Source organism: Phascolarctos cinereus, unplaced genomic scaffold (assembly GCF_003287225.1).
Source record: "Phascolarctos cinereus isolate Bilbo 61053 unplaced genomic scaffold, phaCin_HiC Scaffold_7;HRSCAF=346, whole genome shotgun sequence".
Lineage (NCBI taxonomy): Eukaryota > Metazoa > Chordata > Mammalia > Diprotodontia > Phascolarctidae > Phascolarctos > Phascolarctos cinereus.
The window spans coordinates 177,925,663-177,931,507 of record NW_027556180.1 but is presented as its reverse complement, the minus strand read 5'-3'; the positions used below and the strand labels follow the sequence as shown (position 1 = coordinate 177,931,507).

General features: G+C 40.8%; 1 long non-coding RNA gene across 2 annotated transcripts in view; it reads right to left on the bottom strand.

The window, feature by feature from the left end:
* Positions 1–5,607, bottom strand: part of LOC110209411 (uncharacterized) — a 6,775-nt gene extending 1,168 nt beyond the window's left edge. Inside the window, exons 1-3 of one of the 2 annotated variants that reach the window (XR_002324809.2) lie at positions 5,382–5,607; positions 4,844–4,920; positions 1,884–2,129 (exon numbers count right to left, since the gene is read on the bottom strand). This is a non-coding gene — a long non-coding RNA (uncharacterized LOC110209411). Of the gene's footprint in view, positions 1–1,883; positions 2,130–4,843; positions 4,921–5,161; positions 5,298–5,381 lie in introns of those variants that run through there. The other variant, XR_002324808.2, reaches the window with a different exon arrangement.
* Positions 5,608–5,845: the final 238 nt, after the last annotated feature.

Here is a 5,845-nt window from a genome sequence, read left to right as displayed (position 1 = left end):
CCCTATGTCTAGGCTGGTGAGAAAAGCACTGAAATCTATCAAAAGAAGTGTTTGGCTCTAATCTCAAAGATTAAAAAAGAAGAAGAAAAAGTCTGTCATCTCCTACCTGGATATGTCCCTCTGATTTCAGTGCCTTCAGGATGTACAATCTTCTAACTACCCTTTACCTTAAGAAACCCCAAATCCCTATTTTCAGGATTTCCCACTTCCTTTCTATCTCATTCTCTGAGAAAGCAGGAAAAGTGCTTTGAGAATAGAGTCTCAGGTAATAAGACTTCTGATAGAGAGAAGAGATAGATTAGGCATAGATTTCAGGAGTAGAATTGAAGTCCAGATGGCTATTGCCAGATTAACTCTGACCTAGATCCCAAGGTCATTCTTTATGTGCTTTAGGGCAAAGTGGGACAGGCCAAGACTTTTGAAGGGGATAGGGGAAGGGAAAGTGGGTGACACTTTCTGAAGGTTCCTGAGAAAATCCTGGCACAAAAGTAGCTTTGTAAAAATGACTCACTATATCAAAATGTGGTCAATAAAAAAAAAAACATTACTGTGAAACACTCACCCTTGAGCCCATTCAAACCTTTTTAATTTAAGCTAACAAATGAAAATGTTTCCTACTTTCTAGAGATGTAAAACTGGACTGTTTTGCATTACTCATCTATCATCCCAAAATTTCCCAGGGAAAGTTTTGTGGGAGAAGCCTAGAATGAAGCCCTAACCCTAGAAGTGTGTCTGGTCAGAGTCATCTGCTCAGACCTAAATTATACTCCCCTTTCTGAAACCTAAGAAAACTTTTTCATGCATTTCTACCCTACTGCTGGAAAGGGACAGTAAGTCTCAAAGTGATACCAGTTAAACACAATCGCAAATAAGGATTTTTGGCTGCTCATTTATTGCATTTTGTGCAGCATAATGGTGTATCTATGCCTGGTCAAGTATCCTGGACCAAAGAGGGAAATATCCCCCACCTAGTTCTCCAACTATAATATTGTATTGAGGGGAGTGGTAGGAAGAGTTGCTGATATAAACTGCATCACACAGTACCCTTTAAAATCCTATCAGCTAGGTAGGTGACTTGAAGTCAGAAGACCTGAGTTGCAATCCTCCCTGGATACTTACTAGCTGTGTGACCCAAGCGAAGTCACTTAACTTTACAGATAGGCTTTAGTTTGCTCATCTGTAGAATGGGGATAATAACAGCACCTCCTCACAGAATTATTGTGAGGATCAAATGAGATAACTTATGTAAAGCACATTGCAAACCTTAAATCACCATATAAATGCCAGCTATTGTTATTAGCTATACAGCTTTAAAAAGCTATGGGAAAAGGGGAATACTGAAAAGAATTTCATGAAATTAGAAGTCCATTTCTGGCATAGAGGAATTTAAGGTTAGAATAAATCTCTTCCTGTTTAGGACACACATGCATACAAACATTTTTTTTTAACGAATAAATCTCTTCCTGTCTAGAAATAAGTGTGTGTGTCCTAGACAGAAAGATATGTACATATATATGCATGTATGTATGTATATGTGTGTGTATAAATTTAATCCAAAGATATGTATAGTCATCTTTGGACTAAGTTATTCTTTTTTTTTAACGTCCTGTCCTCCCACCAATCAATATGTATAGGTTATGTGTCTCAGAGGGGAGGAGGTGGTTAGGGCTAGAGATGGTTTTAAAAGAGATAACAAAGTCTTTCTATGGAGGGGTTATTAGCCAACTATTAACTCTCAAATGTAGGATGGAGAGCTTTGTTTACTCTTCAGATGCCAACTAAAATAAAAAATAAGTTGTAAAACAAGAAAAAGACATCTTCAACTCTTAGAAAATGTCAGTTTCTCAGCAAACAGGCCTATTGAAAACTTCCCAGCTACTGACCTTGACACTTTCTGAAGGTTCCTGAGGAAAATCCTGCACAGGAGTAGCTTTGTAAAAAGGACCCACTAATACCTGTGTGGCCGGGTAATGGCACATCATCAATTAAAGCAATTTATTTTACTGTTTCCAATTCTTATGTAACTTTGAAGAGGGCATCTAGGTGGAAGAACAAGACAAAAACACAAAACCAGACCAAAGGAATCCTCTTCCCTCTTTTGCTCTTTGGATGTTTTCCATTTACTCAGCCTGAGGTTGATTGAAAGAGAAAAAGAAAATGCATAAAAATTGTCTGCAAATTCTCCTGATTTTAGCAGGTCCATCCCCCTTCTCTCTTCACCTTCTATGGCCAACAGTACCCTGACCTACCCTGAGCTGCACATCATCATAGGTGCTAGCTCTGATCCTATCTAAGCATGCTTGCGCTGATCTTGTGAATCTGCAGCAGGTCACCAAGTTTTTGTGGTTGTTGTTTTTTGGGTTGTTGCTGTGATATTTGTTTTTTGTTTGTTTTTAAACAGAATCAAGCTATTTTGTTGGGCTTACATTCTGAGGATGGGGCTGCTATTCAGTTGAAAGACTTGATAGGTTTGATTTTCTGATCCATGCCTCACTCACAGGGTACTAATATGTGAGGCATAGGCAATAGATGCCTGATCTGGGATTGTTCGTGAATAGAGAATGCAAATGTTCTTCCTTCTTTGAAGAAAGTTTTTTTTCTTTTCCCTAACCATCCAGTTGTTTGATCGATATTAATATCTGCCCGCCCATTTTCAAAAAAGGGTCTCTTCTCTGCTATAATTCTTGGCTCGTCTGAGGCTGGAACTCTTTGCCTCATTGTTCCCTGACAATTTCTAGGCTACACTCAACAGCCCCAAAGAGCAGGTAAATGAAGTTATACCCTCTTGCCTTGGGAATGTGCTTAATACCAAGGGCTCTGAAATTGTCAAAACTTTTACACTGCCTGGTAAAAGAGCTCACTTCTTGCAAGCGGCTCATGTTTCTGCCATCTCAGCCTAGGTACTTCCCTACCAACATGGGAAATACATCAGAACCAGATGTCTGCTGCCTTAGCTCCACCAAGCGAGCTGATATTCAGGAGGAGTTGTCTAAAATAAGATAGAATGTAGGTTCATCGCTTTAACGCACCCAGTGGTCTAAAAGGCCAACGAGAATGGGCTGAGATATGAAGTAAAGAGCAGAGGTGACCTCCACCCTATTGACCCGCCAGCCCTTTCTCTGAACGCCCAATTGCCCACAGCCTGCTTCACGGTGAGTGGCTGCAAGCCACGGAAAAAGCTGCCCCCTCCTTTCTGGCTCTGAATCCTAGAGGCAATCTATTTCTTTCTTTATCTCTCTCTCTCTCTCTCTCTCTCTCTCTCTCTCTCTCTCTCTCTCTCTCTCTCTCTCTCTCTCTCTCTCTCTCTCTCTCCCCATCTCCCTGGCTCCCCTTTCCCTCTTTTCCCCTAACTAACTTGGATTTTGGGTAAAAATCGGTATGTCACTAAGAACCAACGATATAGAAAGAGGCGATAGTAAAGGAGGAGAACCCACACTAGCATCGAAGGATAGTAAGAAAAATAAAGGTGGCAACCACACAAGACCTTACAATTTCGGACTCACCACACCCTCCACTTTTTTTTGTTTTGTTTTGTTTTGTTTGGGGGTATTTGCCTTTCAAACAGCTGCTGGACTTGTGACAGGCCAAACCCATTTTTAAGGATGGGGATTTGTGAGGGGAAAGTAAGGGGAAGCAAGCACTTTCTTCTGCTTTCCTACCCTTCCGCTCCTCTTCCCCACCTCCCAATCTTCCCTACATTAATTTCTACGTTTTAAGTCTTAAACACTCCTTCATTCAAATCTTCCTAGTTTCCGACGTTACCAAAGGAATGGGAGAAGATTCCCCTCGCTTTACAATCCAGGGAAGTGATGTTGTAGCTTACATAGTCAATTACACGTTTTGGTAACCCGACACTCTAAGGAACTAAGTTTCCGTTTACACGAAGTAGCAATAAACTTTACAAAAACTAATAAGTCCAGCACTGACCATGGCTGACTACTGGAGAGAAATGTAAAAACATATTCTCCACCATTTCTTTCTTTTTGAGAGGGGAGTAGGGGTTAGATTTTTGAAAATTCTAGTAGTAGTGTTTTAAAACAAGAGCTAAAAAAAAAAGTACTTGATTACTGTGGGCAAGTTTAGATTCCTTAACTGTAATCATTGGTAATAAACTCATTAATAGTTATAATTGGCATTTAATTGCTAGATCTGATTGGTGCTTTTTGCGTGACCCGATTTAGTTTCACTGCAAAGTACAGGTGGTGTAGAGTTGGTAAAATGATGCCATTTGCATACAACTTTTTTAAGCATAAGGGAAAGTACTTTTGTTATATTTGCAGACATGTGTCTCACACATTTTTCGCTTTTTGTAAACTATCTAAGAATAAACATTACAGATCTGGGTTTTAATTTCTCCAGATGGAATCATAAAGCACCTAGTAGATTTTTTTATATACTATAGAATTGAGGACACATGTCTGCTGTTCACACTGAAAAGTAACTTCATGCGAAAGTAGAAATTCCAAGCCGCATTTGGAATCAAGCAACAGAGAAAGTTAACTTTATTCATTCGCAGGAAGGGGGTTGGTTAAGGAGCAGAGAAACTATCTCCCTCCCATTTGAAGATCAACTGGGTAAGGAGTCTTCTGACACTCTCATTTTCTCTCTCTCTTCTGGGAAGGGTCACTAGATCATTCATAACCTTCTCAACAGTCTTGAGGACCCACCCCCATTTATTTATTAAACTCAGTTTATTTCATCTTCGTTTGTGTCCTCTCGGTCTAGGAGTGATCTAGAAGTTTAAGATCCTTCTGCTTGGTCTTCTCCATTCTCTCTCCCCCATCCCCAGCCCCCAATCCCCCCACCCCCTTCCCTCGCCAGCTAACCCAAGCTTTGGACTTACCCTTGCGGTGTTCTTCCACTCGATACACAGACAGGAAACCGGTCTCATTTTGAGCAAAATATGAAACCACATTTTATCTACACAATCAAAGACAAAAGTACACACTTATGGTTCTGAGCTCGCGAGCCTGCTTCTTGCAGAAAAGGGGGCTGTTGGGGCAAGAAATCCTGCTTCCAACTGTGATTTCAGCTTTCTTATGGAAATGAACAAAATATCTTACTCATTCCTAAGCCTGGGTTCCCCTGCCCCAGCCTCTTTCCCTTCAACCTCTTCCTCTTTTTAATCCCCCTTCCCCCTCCTCCTTTTTCCTCTCCCAACCTTTTCTTTTCTCTCGTGTGGAATACGTATGCTTAATAGCATTAGCAACTGGATGCCACCAGAACTCATTGCGGTGGGTGCGTTTAGAGGGTGCTGATTTACTCCACCATAATTCAGGACCTGTATGTGAGGCAGGCTCCAGTACGCGTCATCTGGATACTTCAGACAAACAGCATTAAATATTCATAGGGAACAGTTCATTTCTTAAAGGAGAACTTACCAGAAGGGAAAGTTCACAGCCAAAGGGGAAAGGACGTTTTTTTTTCTTCCTCCCTGTGTTTGGATCCCATTTTCCTAGGTTTGAACCTATGCGCGCAGATCGCCAGACAGAAACTTTAGAGACGGATTCCGGTTGTTGGAGAAGTAGTTTAAGGAGGAGGCCTGGAGCGGTGGGTGTGTTGAGGACACTCTTTAGGAGACTGCTAGCTAAATAGTTATTTTGCAACTATTTTTTTCCACATGCCCCGCAGACTTAGGAGGAAAACCTGAAAAGCGATTATAATTCATGTAGGTGTCATTACTTTTGTCTCTACAACGTTATACACTCCTGAATAACTTGAACACACTCCTGGAGTATAGAGCTGACTTAAAATAAAGTATACTAACAAAGTAAACTTTCAAACACACGAAGAAACCGCACTAGCATGTGTCATCTGCCCCCTTTAAAATATTTTCTTCGAAGGT